The sequence below is a fragment of the Hypanus sabinus genome, chromosome 16 (genome assembly GCF_030144855.1).
Source record: "Hypanus sabinus isolate sHypSab1 chromosome 16, sHypSab1.hap1, whole genome shotgun sequence".
NCBI classification, from domain to species: domain Eukaryota; kingdom Metazoa; phylum Chordata; class Chondrichthyes; order Myliobatiformes; family Dasyatidae; genus Hypanus; species Hypanus sabinus.
The window spans coordinates 80554624-80570280 of NC_082721.1; the positions used below are offsets into that span (position 1 = coordinate 80554624).

The 15657-nt window shown below is 41.6% G+C and overlaps 1 long non-coding RNA gene across 1 annotated transcript in view; it reads right to left on the reverse strand.

Annotated features, from left to right (window-relative positions):
• Nucleotides 1-338: 338 nt before the first annotated feature.
• LOC132405877 (uncharacterized) overlaps nucleotides 339-15657 on the reverse strand; it is a 59874-nt gene continuing 44555 nt past the window's right edge. The window contains exon 3 of the long non-coding RNA XR_009515989.1: nucleotides 339-3767. This is a non-coding gene — a long non-coding RNA (uncharacterized LOC132405877). The remainder of the gene's footprint in view (nucleotides 3768-15657) is intronic.

Sequence of the window (15657 nt, forward strand, 5' to 3'; positions counted from 1 at the left end):
TCATGTATTTTTGATGTACAGACCCTCCCTTACTTATGAATGCTTGATTTATGTACAGCGTTTACAAATAATTAAACATTTCCGAGGCCAGCAATATGGATATGCCAGCAGCTGATGGACTACGAGCATCTTCTGCTGTGTGCACCCTCGGCTTGTGCCTGTACTTCTGACTTGCAAGCTGTGTGGTTACAAATTCGTCCTTGCTGTGAGCTGGAGAGGACTTGTTCATGAGAGAAAAGTAGAGTATTTGTTATGCGATGGGAAATTGGTTAACTAAGAAGCCTTTGTGAGCTTGTTGATAAGTTGCTGGAGTCCAACATACTGATGCAGCAAGCAAATAAATAGAAAAATGTTAAGTTAACCTTTATTATAACAGGATTTCTACAGGGTTTTGGTAAGACTGCATCTAGAGCATTGTGTACAGGTTTACGTACAGACAGGTAATGCTTTTACCTAAGAAATGATATACAGTGGATTCTGGTTAAATAGGATTAGTACATTTTGGCCCAAATAAGTGACTGCCCCAATTATCTGAAGTTTCATGGAAATAATTATAAAGGTATAAAAAAGACAGACTACTTTTTACCTGATTATGTATTTAAATGAAATCCAAAACAGACTAGAACACTACCAATATTATTACAGTACTGAAAGACTGTATATTAGTTTGTAGTGGTTACTGACGGAGGAATTCATTGAGTGTAAAGCTGGTATATTACTTGATTGGTAAATTATCCATTCTTAGCCACTTCAAGCATCGAGCTTTAACACTTTTCCAAATAACCCAAAATTTCTTTTTATTCGTGTCTAATGTACTTGAACAACACAACACAATTATGTGATTCATTGCTTTTTGAATCTGGTCGTGTTGTGGGTTTGTAGAAGAGGGAAGCGTCTGGTGTGGCACAATAAAGAAGGCCTGTTTCATTGGCATTGTACGTACATCTGCACAAAATTTTTGAAGCAAGTCAGGGAGTTTTGTTGATTTACATGTTTCTGCACTTACAGCAACAGTATTACCTTTCAGGCCATATGCTTTCTTGAATTTAATATGGTGCCTACATTTCCATTGAGACAACCAACCACCTTTTGCTTTAAAATCTTCATGACTTCAAGAGCTTTTTAGCCAGCTCTTTGACTTGCTCTTCTAACAGTGGTCCCCTGACACACACATACATCGTTCATTTACAATGAAAACCATTGAATGAGGGCCTCCAATATCTGAATCCTTACTGTCAAGCTTCATTTTTTGGATGCTCCCCGTACTCCCTCATATAATGCCCATTCTTCACACAGTTCATCTTGCAGATGTATGCAATCGTACAGTTTGGCATTCCTCTTATCTCTGCCAGTTGACAAGGAATGGTGTTAGGTGAATGACTTTTAGTTTGGTCCAGTAGAGTAATTTTTTGACTAGTGTCAAATCTTTTCATGGCAAGGGTCTCAAAAACTTTTAAATCAAAATTTTAAAAAAGATCAAATATCAATGCCTTTTCAATCAACATCCATTGGCCCAGATGGATAACATAACACAAACACACGCAACTGATGCAACTGTTCACTCTTTTGGCCAAAGAAGTGCATGTGACTGACCATCTTATGTCGCAATTAAGTGACCCAATGCCCCAATTAAATAAAGGGAATCCTGGCTATTTTCTCAATTTGCTTTTGATCGTTAAAAGTTGTCCCAAATAAGTGGCTACCCTGAATAACCGATGGCCCGATTAGCCAGAATCCATTGTACTTGTATAGTGGGAATGCAGCAGAGTTTTACATCTGTTCCAGGATAATTTGAAGTAGTGAGTGAAAGGGAGAGAGAAATCATTGCAAGGCAGGAGCGATTGGATGAGAACAAGTCTCATAGGGACTGAGTCATAACATGAAGCAGTGAATGAGAGAGAGAGACATTGTTGCAAGGTGGGAGCCATTTAAACAAAGTGTCTCATTGGGAGTGAGTTTTTAGTTGAGCCTCTAAAAAGAAGGAAGGTGTAAGTGGAGCAGCTATTGGTTGAGTGGGCCAGTGTTAGAGTGGGAGGCTGTGGAGCAACAGGCTTAGGCAAGCACTGGTGGAGGTTCTAAGTAAGTTTTTAGGGTTTTTTTACACTTTTTTTGTCTGTTAGCACATAGCCAGTGCACTGAGAATGAGCTCAGAGTTAGTTGGTATGTTCTTTGTGTCAGATGTAGGAACTCTGGGAGACATCAAATCTCCCTAATAACTAAAACTGCATGCAGTGCATCGAGGTAGTCAACCCTAAGCTGCAGGAAGCAGGTACCTGGGTGACTGTCAGGGGAGGGAAAGGGAATAGGCAGCCAGTGCAGAGTACCCCTGTAGCCATTCCTCTCAGTAATAACTATACCACATAGATCATAGAAACTTACAGCACATTACAGGCTCTTTGGCCCATAATGCTGTGCTGACCATGTAACCTACTCTAGAAACTGCCTAGAATTTCCCTAGCGTATAGCCCTCTATTTTTCTAATCCCCATGTACCTCTTTAAGAGGATCTTAAAAGATCCTATTGTATCGGCTTTCACCACTGCATTCCATGCACTCACCACTCTCTGTGTGAAAACTTATCCCTGATATTGCCACGGTACCTATTTCCAAGCACCTTAAAACTATGCCCCCTTGTGTTACCCATTTCAGCCCTGGGAAAAAGCCTCTGACTATCCACACAACCAATGCCCTTCATCATCCTATACACCTCTATCAGGTCACCTCTCATCCTCCATCACTCCAATGAGAAAAGGCCAAATTCTTTCAACCTTTTCTCATAAGTACGCCCTCCAATCCAGGCAGCATCCTTGTAACTCTCCTCTGCACTCTCTCAATAGTATCCACATCTGTCCTGCAGTGAGGTGATCAGAACTGAGCATGGTATTCCAAGTGTGGTCTGAGCGAGGTCTTGTATAGCTGTAACATTACCTCACAGCTCTTGAACTCAATCCCATAGTTGTTGAACGCCAACACACCATACACCTTCTTAACAACACTGTCAACCTGTGGAGCAGCTTTGAGTGTCCTATTGACATGGACCCCAAGATCAAAGGTTCAAAGGTCAAATTTAATGTCAGAGAAATGTATACGATATACATCCTGAAATGCTTTTTCTTCGCAAACATCCACGAAAACAGAGAAGTGCCCCAAAGAATGAATGACCGTTAAACGTGAGAGCCACAAAGTCCCCCCCCCAGTTCCCTCCTCCCACCCGTAAGTGGCAGCGAGCAATGATTCACCTTCCCTCCACCAGCAAAAGAAAGCACATCGGTACCATCACTGAGCCCAAGCATGAGCTAAGGAATAGCAAAGACAAAGACCAAACATTCCCCAAAGGCTTTGCATTTCATCCAACATTCGACAAACCACTGGTTCTCTCTCTCCCCGGCAAGGGAGAGGGTGGTGTCCCGTTTTCACAGCAAGTGGGAGACATGACAACAACCCGCTGATTTACAATGTTAAAAGTCCGTTTTGTTGTTTTTTTCAAGCTCTGTGTCTGAAGATCACGAAGACCTCGGGTCTTCGGGCCCACAGCGAAAGACTTTCCGGCCTCCCTGACGACACACGAGTCTCCTGCCGTGACACCGACCCTCGATCCCCCCGTCTCCAGAGCCCCGAGATCTTAGGCTTCCAAACACGATCGAGACTCTCAGGCCAAACCCTTGGCTTGTCGAATAATGACCAGTCGTGGAACCCCGAGAACGGGTCCCATTCCTGCAAAGAACCGAAGCCTGCGTGTAACTCCAGGTCAGGGTCTTCAAAAGAACCCTGAAAGGGAAAAATAGAGATGATAAAGATGGAAATAGAGCTGTTTCCACAGATGCAAGCAAAGGAGTCGCTGTTAGACGCCATTCTCACTCCTAAGTTCTGCCTTCTCTCAGATCCTCCACATTTCTAAGAGTCTTAGCATTAATATTACATTCTGTCTTCAAATTTGGCCTACCAAAATGAACCACTTCACACATTTGGGTTGAAGTCCATCTGCCAATTCTCAGCCCAGTTCTGCACCCTATCTATGTACCACTGTTACCTCTGACAACCCCCCAGACTATCCACAACACCCCCAACCTTTGTATCATCAGATAACTTACTAACCCACCTTTCTACTTCCTCATCCAGGTCATCTATATGAATCACAAAGAGGAGGGGTCCCAGAACAGATCCCTGTGGAACCACTTTGGATACTGTTGGGGGGGGGGAGTGACCTACCAAGAGGAAGTTGCAGCCAAAGGGTCTCTGGTACAGGTTCTGGCCTGTAGCTTGGAAGGGAAGGAGATCAAAGAGGAGTGCAGTAGTGGTAGGGGATTCCATCGTCAGAGGAGATTGTGTGGACATGAAAAAGAAACATGGATGGTGTTTTGCCTCCCAGGTGCTAGGGTCAGGGATGTCTCAGATTAGTCCACAGCTTTCTAAAGGGGAAAAGCGAGCCGCCAGAAGTTATGATACATATTGGTACAAGTGACTAGATAAATAAAGGGAAGAGCCCTGAAGAGAGAAGATAGGGAGTTAAGTAAAAGGCAAAAAAGCCTGACTTCTGGGGTAGAATCTCTGGACTGTTGCCCGTGCTACACACTAGAGAGGGTAAGAATATGATCATTTAGAAACATAGAAAACCTACAGCACAATACAGGCCCTTCGGCCCACAAAGTTGTGCTGAACATGTCCCTACCTTAGAAGTTACTAGTCTTACTAGCCCTTTATTTTTCTAAGCTCCATGTACCTATCCAAAAGTCTCTTAAAAGACCCTATCATCTCCGCCTCCACCACTGTTGTCGGAGGCCCATTCCACGCACTCACCACTCTCTGCATAAAAGACTTACCCCTGATATGTCCTCTGTACCTACTCCCAAGCACCTTAAACCTGTGCCCTATTGTGGCAACCATTTCTGCCCTGGGAAAAGCCTCGGACTATTCACACAATCAATCTTCCACAGTGTTTTAATTGGCGAGATCAGTGAGAGATGGAGTTGACTGTGGGCTCGTGCCCAGTCTCAGGTACATCAAAACATAGTAAACCTACAGCACAATAGAGGCCCTTGGAACATGTCCCTACCTTAGAAATTACTAGGCTTACCCATAGCCCTTTATTTTTCTAAGCTCCATGTACCTATCCAAAAGTCTCTTAAAAGACCCTATCATCTCCGCCTCCACCACTGTTGCCGGTGGCCCATTCCACGTACTCACCACTCTCTGAGTAAAAAACTTACCCCTGACATCTCCTCTGTACCTACTCCCCAGCACCTTAAACCTGTGTCCTCTTGTGGCAACCATTTCATTTAGCAGATGAATGTGGAATTTGGCTGAAGAATTGGTGCAGGGGACTGGGTTTCAGATTTCTGGATCATTAGGATCACTTGTGGGTGTACAAACAGGACAGGTTACACTTAAAACCTAGGAAGACCAATATCCTTGTGGGCAGGTTTGCTAGGGCTCCTGTGGAAGGCTTAAAGTAATTTGGCAGGGGCACAGAAACCAGTTATAGGGCTGAGGATGGGGAGGTGTTGTAAAGTAGATGTAGCATGAGGAAGGGTAGGAAGATGATAGGGAAATTTTGCAGGCAGTGACATGAATTGAAGAGTGACATGGGGGCAAAATTGAAAAAGGTGATGAATACAGGATTGGAGTTGTTATATTTGAATGCACACAGTATATGGAATATAATAGATGGCCTTGTAGCACAGTTAGAGATTGACAGATATGATGTTGTGGGCATCACTGAATCATGGCTGAAAGATTATAGTTGGGAGCTTAACATCCATGGATACACATTGTATAAAAATGACAGGCAGGTAGGTAGAAGGAATGGGGTGCACTGTTGGTATAAAGAAAATGAAATCAAATCTTAGAAGGATGTGACATAGGATTGGAAGATGTAGAACTCTTGTGGATAGAGTAGAGAAACTCCTTGATGGGAGTTACATACAGGCCTCCAAACAGTAGCCAGGAAGTGGGGTACAAATTGTAGTGGGAGATGAATGAATGAATGAAGTTAATTTATTTCGGTCAGTACAAACATAACGAAAAGCATAATTTACAATGATGATTTCATAGGACAAAATTACAACAAAAAACATAGATATTCTTTAAAACAGACCGAAAGGGTGTAGGCTGAAACTACAGCTTATTATGCCCACCCCTCTTACTTATACAACAACATATTTAGCATCAATCATCACATCAAAAACAAAAAAATTCATAATCTTTTAACACAAAATTCAATTCCAAATATCATTTATTTACATTACTCCCATTCATTTTAAATCATATATTTTATATTTGTTCATTAAATAGTTTTTTTAACTTTTTAAGTGGGGTGCACATTTTTAAATTCTTACTACAACTGTTCCATAGATTCACCCCTCTGACTGAAATACAATGACTTTTTACATTTATTCTTATCCTTTGTTTTTGAAATATACACGTTCCTCTCAAATTATGTTGATTTTCTCTCATTTTAAACAACCTTTGGATACTTTGTGATAGGCATGTTTAAAAAAAGCAATGTAACGGTAATGATGGGGATTTCAATATGCAAGTCGATTGGGAAAATCAGATTGGTGCTGGATCCCAGGAGAAATAATTTGTAGAATGCCTATGAGATGGCTTCTTAGAACTTAGAGCTTGTGGTTGAGTCCACTAGGAGAAAGGCAATTCTGGATTGGATGTTGTGTAATGAACCAGAGCAGATTGGGGAGATTAAGGTAAAGGAACCCTTAAGAGGCAGTGATCATTATATGATAAAATTCACTCTGCAGTTTGAGAGAGAGAAGGTAGAGTCAGACGTATCAATGTTATAGTGGAGTAAAGGGAATTACAGAGGCAGGAGAGAGGAGTTGGCCAAAGTTGACTGGAAGGGGACCGTAGCAGTGATGTTGGCAGAATAGCAATGTTGGAGTTTCTGGGGCAATTCAGAAGGCACACCCCAAAGAAGAAGTGGTATTCTAAAGGCATGATGAGGCAACTGTGGCTGACAAGGGAAGCATAAAAGCAAAAGAGAGGGCATATTATATAGCAAAAATTAGTGAGAAGTTAGAGGAATGGGAAGCTTTTAAAAATCAACAGATGGCAACTAAAAACCCAGAAAGAGAGAAAAGATTAAACATGAAGATAAGCTAACAGTAATATAAAAGAGAATGCCAAAAGATTCTTCAGATATATAAAGAGTAAAAGAGATGTGAGAAAGATAGAACATGGATAAACCAGGAAACAAATAATGGAAATAAGGGGGCCTCCTCTGGTTGGCTGCTGTGACTAATGGTGTTCAACAGGGATCAGAGTTGGGACTGCATCTTTTCATGTTATGTGTCAATAATTTGGATGATGAAATTGATACATTTGTGACCAGGTTTGTGGATGGTACAAAGATAGATGAAGGAACAGATAATGTTGAAGAAGCAGATTGGAAAAATGGGCAAAGTGACTGATGGAGTGTAGTGTAGGGAAGTGCATAGTCATGCATCTTGGTAGAAGAAGTAAAGGCATCAGCTATTTTCTAAATAGGCAGAAAATTCAAAAGTCAGAAGTACAAAGAGACGTGCAGGATTACCTAAAGGATAACTTTCAGGTTGAGTCAGGGCAACATGGCAACATACTGGCTCAGCACAACACTTTACAGTATTAAAGACCCAGGTTCAATTCCCACCACAATCTGTAAGGAGTTTGTATGTTCTCCCTGTGACTGTGAGGGTTTCCTCTGGGTGCTCGGCTTTCTTCCCACTGACCAAAGACATACTAATTGGTAAGTTAATTAGCCATTGTAAATTGTCCTGTGATTAGGCTAGGGTTAAATTGGGGGATTGCCGAGTGGCATGGCTTGAAGGGCCAGAAGGGCTTATTCCATGCTGTGTCTTAATAAATAAAATAAGGAACGCAAATAGCAACGATAGCATTCTTTTTGAGAGGACTAGAATACAAAAGAAAGGATGTAATGGTGAGGTATTTTAAGGCATTGGTTAGACCACACTTGGAGTGTTGTGACCAGTTTTAGGCTGCTTATGGAAGAAAAGATGTGCTGACATTGTAGAGGGTGCAGAGGAAGTTCAAGAGAATGATTCCAGGAATGAAAGGGTTAACGTACTTGGAGCGTTTGATAACTCTGGTCCTGTACACACTGAAGTTTAGAAAGATGAGGGAGGGTCTCATTGAATCCTATCAAATATTGAACAGCCTAGATAGAAAGGATGTGGGGAGGATGTTTCCGATAGTAGGTGAGTCTAAAATAAAAGAGAACAGCCTCCGAATAGAGGGGCATCCATTAGAACAGAGACAAGGAGGAATTTCTTGAGCTAGAAAGGAGTGAACCTGTGGAATTCAATTGCCACAGACAGCTGAGGAGGACAAGCCACTGAGTATATTTAAAGTGGAGGTTGATAGGTTCTCAATTAGTCAGTGTGTCAAAGGTTACGGGGGGGGGAGGGGATGTAGAAGAATGGAGTTCAGAGGGATAATAAAAGAGCCATGGCAGAAGACCCGATGGACCAACTGGCCTAATTCTATTCCGATGTCTTATTGCCTGATGTTCTAGGTTTGCAGGTTTGGACTACGGGGTGGGGAGGGGTGGGGTGTGGATTGAGTAGACTGGAATGGTATTCACTAGAGTTTAGAAGAATAAGGGGAGATCTCATTGAAGCACACAAATTCTTAAAAGGTGTGATAGGCTAGATGGAGTGAGGGTGTTCCCCCAACTGAGGAATTCTAGAATCATGGGTTATAGCATCAGAATACCGATAGACTATTTAGGACTGAGATGTGGGGAGATTTCTCTGCTCAGAAAATAATGAATCTTTGGGATACAATCATGTTCATTCAAAACTGGATCAATAAAATTTCTCAATATTAAAGCAACATGGAGATATGGGAACAGTGCAGGAAGATGGCAGTGTGGTAAGTAATCAGCCATGATCCTGATGACTGTGTGAGCAAGCTCAACGGGCCAGATTGCCTTTTCCTGCTCCAATTTTAACTCCTTGGTGACTTCATTTGCAAAGATGAACTCAGCTTCCAGTCATATACTAATGTCATCAATATCTATCTCTTCACTTTTTTTGACCACTTCTCTTCTGATTGTTGGGTCAATTTTCTGACTTCAAACTTCAATAAACTATTTTCCTCCAGTTAAGTACATAAGCTGCATAACTTTAGCTCTGATTCTGTTGGCGATCTTGGCCTTTTCCTCAGAATAAACTTGAATTGTGCAACAAACTCCTGACCTTTTTCACTAGAAAGACTGATGTAACCACCATCTGAGCTTCAGCCTATCTGTTGCTGGAACTGTAATCCATGCTTTAATGCATCCTGGCCAGCATCCCATTCTCTAACCTTGTAAATTCCAACTTATTCAAAGTTTTGCTGTTGATATCCTGGGTTCTTTTCAATGAACATTTCTGTATTTAACGATAGATTGGATCAGTAGCTCGAATATAAAATGTTGATTCTTATATTAAAGTTTTGCAAACTACAACCCCTCTTAAAACAGGGTGCAGCCCTTTGAGTATGTGCTTCCTTCATTGAGATTATGCAAGTTATCTCATCCAGCTCCCAATTTATACCTTTTATCTTTCCTTTTACACTTAATTACAAAAAAAGATCGTAAATTTAAAATTAGCAATTGATCAAGCTGTAACTGCCGCTTTCAGAAGAGTCACAAATAACTATTGTTCTCTAAATTAGAGCAGAATTCGGCTATTTGGTTCATTGTGTCTGTTCTGCCATTCCATCATGGTTGATTTATCATCCCTGTCAACCCCATTCTCCTACCTTCTACTCATAACCTTTGACTCCCTTACTAATCAAATTGATCAACCTCTGCTTTAAATGTACTTAATGACAGCTTCTATAGCCATCTGTGGCAATGTATTCCACAGATTTACCGCCCTCTAGCTAAAGAAATTCCTTTTCATTTCTGTTCTAAAAGGATATCCTTGTATTCTAAGGCTGTGCTCTCTAGTCCAGACTCCCCACCATAGGAATCATCCTCTCCATATCCACTCTGTCTAGGCTTTTCAATATTTGATAGGTTTCGATGAGACCTCTCCCCCATTCTTCGAAGCTCCAGTGTGTACAAACACAGAGCCATCAAATCTCCACATACATCAACAATTCCATTCCAGGGATCATTCTCATGAACCTTCGCCAATGCCAGCACAACTTTTCTTAGATAAGGGGCCTAAAACTGCTCACAATACTCCAAGTGTGGTCTGACCAATGCCTTATAAAGCTTCAGCATTACTCCCTTTGCTTTTGTATTCCAGTCCTCTCAAACTGAAGCAAACATTGCATTTTCCTTCCTTACCACTAACTCAACCTGTTAACATTAACCTTTAGGGAATCTAGAAAGAGGATTCCCAAGTCCCTTTATACATTTGACTTCTGAATTCTTTCCTTATTGAGAAACTTGTCTACACCTTTACTCTGTCTGCCAAAGTATATGGCCATACACTTTCCTACGCTATATTCCATCTGCCATGTCTTTGCCCATTCTCCCAATCTAGCTAAATCCTACAGACAACTGACCTCCTCACACTATCTGCCCCTTCACCTATCTTTGTATCATCCACAAACTTGGCTATAAACCTATCAATTCCGTCATCCATATCATTGATGTATAACGTGATAAGAAGCAGCCCCAACACCAAATCCTATGGAACACCACTAGTCACCGGTGGCCAAATGAAAAGGTCCCCTTTATTCCTACATTTTGGCTCCTGCCAGTCAGCCAACTTTCTATCCATACTAGTATCTTTCTTGTAATACCTTGTTTAGCAGCCTAATGTGCAGCACCTTGTCAAAGACCTTCTGGAAATCAAAGCAAAGAACATCCACTGACTCTCCTTTGTCTATCTGCCCGTTATTTCCTCAAATAATTCCAACAGATTTATCAGGCAAGATTTCCTCTTAAGGAAACCACACTGACTTCGGTCTACTTTATAACGTGCTTCCAAGTGCCCCAAATTCTCACCCTTAATATTGGCCTCCAACATCTTCCCAACCACTGAAGTCAGGCCAACTGGCCTGTCATTTTCTTTTCTCTGCCCCTCTTCCTTTTTAAAGAATTGAGTGATATTTGCAGATTTCCAGTCTTCCGGAACTATTCCAGAGTCTAGTGGTTCTTGAAAGATCACTACTAATTGCCTCCATGATTTCTTCAGCTACCTCTTTCAGAACCCTAGGGTGTAGTCCATCTCGTCAGGTGGTTTTCACACTTGTCAACTTTCTAAGCACCTACTCTTTAGTAATAGCAATTACATTTACCTCTGCCCTTGACACTCTCGTTTTTCTGGCATACTGCTAGTGTTTTTACAGTGAAAACTGGTACAAAATACTTACTGAGTTTGTTCATTATTTCTTTGTCCTGCATAACTACCACTCCAGCGTCATTTTCCAGTGGTTCAATATTCACTCTTACCTCTCTTTTACTCTTTAAATAGGTGAAAAAAAAAACTTGTGGTATCCTCTTTGACATTACTTTCATATTTCACCTTTTCTCTCATTATTGCTTTTTTAGTTAGCTTTCCTAAAGCTTCCCGTTCCTCTAGCTTCCCACTAATTTTTGCTGTACTGATCCAGAATCTGGTGATTCTTGAAAGATTATTACTAATGCCTCCACGTTCTCTTCAGCTACTTGGGAATGTTCTCTGAAAAGCCTGGCTCCAGTTTTTGGACAATGCTCTGTACTCTTAGACTGCCGGCAAGTGGGTAACATTTTGAAATTAAAAAGTAATTACTTTGAAGAGATTATAATCTAGGACCTCCAATAGTCAGCAGGAATTGGAGGAGCAGAAATCGGAAGAAAGCACAGACAGGCATATGAATAACAGGTTTAATAGCTGATTTTAATTTCCTGGATATTTTTGCTAAGGGATTAGATGGGGCGGACTTTATTGAGTATATCAAGGAAAGTTTTCTGAAGTGATATGTAAACGTCCCTACTGGAGAAGGGGCTAATCTCAGGCAAGTATTTGCTATGACAGTGAGGGAGCACTTTGAACCAGTGACCAAATTTCCATTAGCTTAAAAACAGAAAAAGTAAGATTAGTTCTCAAGTTAAGGTCCTAATCTAGGGGAAGGCTTATTTAGACTGCATCAGACAAGAGCTTGGAAAAGTTGATTAGGACAGTTTTTTGCAATTAAAGGAAAGTCCCATGATCATCCTACAGCGACTCCCTTGAAGAGGATAATGGATATAAGAAAACACATAAGTAAGGAAATTAGGAGGGCAAAAAAGGGCTATATGATATCCCTGGAAGACTTGATAAAGAAGAACTTTTAAAGATTCTATAATTATTTAAGAACATAAGGGTATCTAGAGAGAGAATGGACCCTCTTAATGATCAGTGTGTGATCTATGCAGGAATTCGGTAATGTTTTCTGCCCTGTATTTACCATGGAGATGGGCATAGAGCTAGTGAATTCAGGGAAGTGAACAGTGATATATAGGAGCACATCAATAGTACAGCCAAGGAGATGTTGAACACATAAAAATGGATAAACCTTAAGGACCTGACCAAGTGTATCACAGGTTATTTTAGCAATCAATGCAGGGGTCATCTTAGTGATCGTGATTCAGTTAGGAAGCAGGCATTTCTGTATCTTATTCTGGGAAAAGGGGTGAAGCAAGTGGATCAAGTGTCTCTAAAACATTTGGATAACAGATAGCAACAGGGAACAGCCAGAGGAGGACTAACTTCAATAAAAAGAGAAGTGACCTGGACTCAAGTATCTGCAGATAGAACTGTTGGAGAACAATTGGTAGCTGTCAGTTGGTGCATGCTCAAAATGGGGGAAAGGTACTTATAAAAAGCGAAAGTTCTCTAAATGGCAAAGAAAAGATGAGTATGATGCATTTCATGTATTGTAATGAGTCATTCACAAACATGCTGATTATAACAAGCTAAGAGAGAACATGAAACAAAAGAAATAGACAAAGGGAATATTAGACCATAAGAACATAAGGTATAGGAGCAGAATTAGGCCATTTGGCCCATCGAGTCTGCTCCACCATTTCATCATGGCTGATCCATTTCCTTCTCAGCCCCAATCTCCTGCCTTCTCCCCATATCCCTTCATGTCCTTACTAATCAAGAATCTAGTAATTTCTGCCTTAAATATATTAGAAGCGAATGGCATTAGGCATTTAGGAGCTCAAATACCATCAATAGGCACCTAATTGAGTAATACAAGGAGAGTAGAGTTGATAAGGAAGTGAGAAGTTGATGATTATGTAAAGAGAGAGGACACAGCTGGGTCATTCCACAGGGGAGACTAATGCCAAATTCACAGTAGAAGTGATCACTTTATCCTGCCCGTTGGTTATGAATAATGATAGATAAACTGGCAAAGAATGGGATTACGCCTCAAGAACATCTTCACCATAAAGACCATGGGGCCCAGCATGAAGGTGCAAAAGACAAGGTTGAAGCATATGCACCCTTGTTCAGCTAGAAGTGTTACTATCCATCATGGTTACCTCCTGTGAGCCCATCATCACAGAAGATAGTCTTCAGATAAATCCATTAACTCCACATGATGTAAAGAAAATTCTGATCTAACTGGACAGAGGAAAAAGTGGTTAAAGCGCTGAAGACCTGTCTTCTAAAATCAGCTAAACTTCAAGGCAAGTTGTTCTTGTACAGAAAGATGACTGACATCCACCTAATCTACCTAACAATTCAGGAAATTGCTCATGACTGTCCTGACCTCAAAATTTGGAAGAAATGTAATCAGCTAATGACTACCTAGTCTTTCAGCTATCATCAGCAAAGCGTTGATCTCTGTGCTGTCAAGCTCTTACACATCAATAGTTTGCTGAATGATACTTGGTTTTGGGTTTCATTAAGACCTCTTAGCTGCAGAGCAAAGCGAAAGAAAATGGACAGCTGGAGGTACTTAGCAGTTCAGGTAGTATCTGCGGAGGTTTAAGAACAGTTGATGCGTCAAAGTGAGACCCTGCATCGGGACTGAGAGGAGAGAATAACCAGTATGAAGAGGTGAGTGGGAAGTGTGAGGAAGGAGCTGGCAGGCAATAGGTGAAGCCACATGAGGAGAGAGATGAAGGGGGAGGGAAGAGTGGAGGTGGAGTCAGAAGCTGGAAGGTGATAAGTGGGGGCAATAAAGGGTTTCAGATTCTGGAATTTGATCAGTAAAGAAAACACTAAGTAGAAGCAGTTAAGAGAGGGATGGTGGGCAGATGGAACCCAGGATGAGATGATATGAGTCCCAGTAGGTTAAATGTTTATTTTTTAGATGTATTAACATACAGCATGCAGCAGGCCCCTCTGGCCCTTTGAGGTGTGCCACCCCCAATTTAATCCTAGCCTAATCAGGGATAATTTACAATGATCAATTAACCTATCAACAGTCTTTGGACTGTGGGAGGAAACCAGAGCACCCAGAGGAAACCCATGCAGTCATGGGGAGAATGTACAAACCTTACAGGCGGCAACGGGAATTGTACCTGAATTGCTGATACTGTAAAGTGTTGTGCTAATCACTACAATATCGTGTGGGTGATAGACAAATAGAACCAGGTGGGAAAGACCATCAGACCATAAGATATAGGAGCAGAATTAGGTCATTTGGCCCATCGAGTCTGCTCTGTCATTTCATTATGGCTGATCCATTTTTCCCTCTCAGCCCCAATCTCCTGCTTTCTCCCCAGATCCCTTCATGCTCTGGCTAATCAAGAATCTATCAACCTCTGCCTTAAATATACATAAAAACTTGGCCTCTGCAGATGACTGTGGCAAAGGATTCCACAGATTCACTACCCTCTGGCTAAAGAAATTCCTCCTCATCGCCGTTCTAAAAGGACACAAGTCTATTCTGAGGCTGCGTCCTCTGCTCCTAGACTCACCCACCGTAGGAAACATCTTCTCCACATTCATTCTACTGAGGTCTTTCAACCTTTGACAGGTTTCAGTAGGTCACCCTTTATTCTTCTGAATTAGAACATAGAAGAGTACGGCCCAGGAACTGGCCATTCAGCCCACAAAATTGAGCCAAACCAGCCAAAAAGCAAATCAAAAACACACAAACACTAACCCCTCCTACCCATACAATCCATATCCCAACATCTTTCCCACATCCATGTACCTACCCAAACGTCTCTTAAGAGCATCTAATCTATTTTCCTCTACCACTACACCAGGCAGTATTATGATACTATTATTCTAGGCATCTACCACTCTCCGAGTAAAAAACCTACCCTTTGTATCCCATTTGAACCCACCCCCTCTCACCTTCAATGCATGCCCTCTAGTATTAGACATTCCAACCCCTGGAAACAGATACTCTATGTCCACTAGCGGAGTCAAGGGACATGGGGAGAAGGCAGGAACGGGGTACTGATTGTGGATGATCAGCCATGATCACATTGAATAGCGGTGCTGGCTCGAAGGGCCGAATGACCTACTCCTGCATCTATTGTCTATTGTGACTCTATCTATGCCTCTCATAATCTCGTAAAGCTCTATCAGATCTCCCTTCAGCCTCCAACGCTCCAGAGAAAACAGCCTAAGTTTATCCATCCTCTCGTGATAGCACATGCCCTCTAAACCAGACAGCATTCTGGTAAACCTCTCTTGCACCCTCTCCAAAGCCTCATGTGGTGGCATCTGTCAGTCTCAAGAGACCATGGATCTGTGCCTGGAGTTTCCAGGGT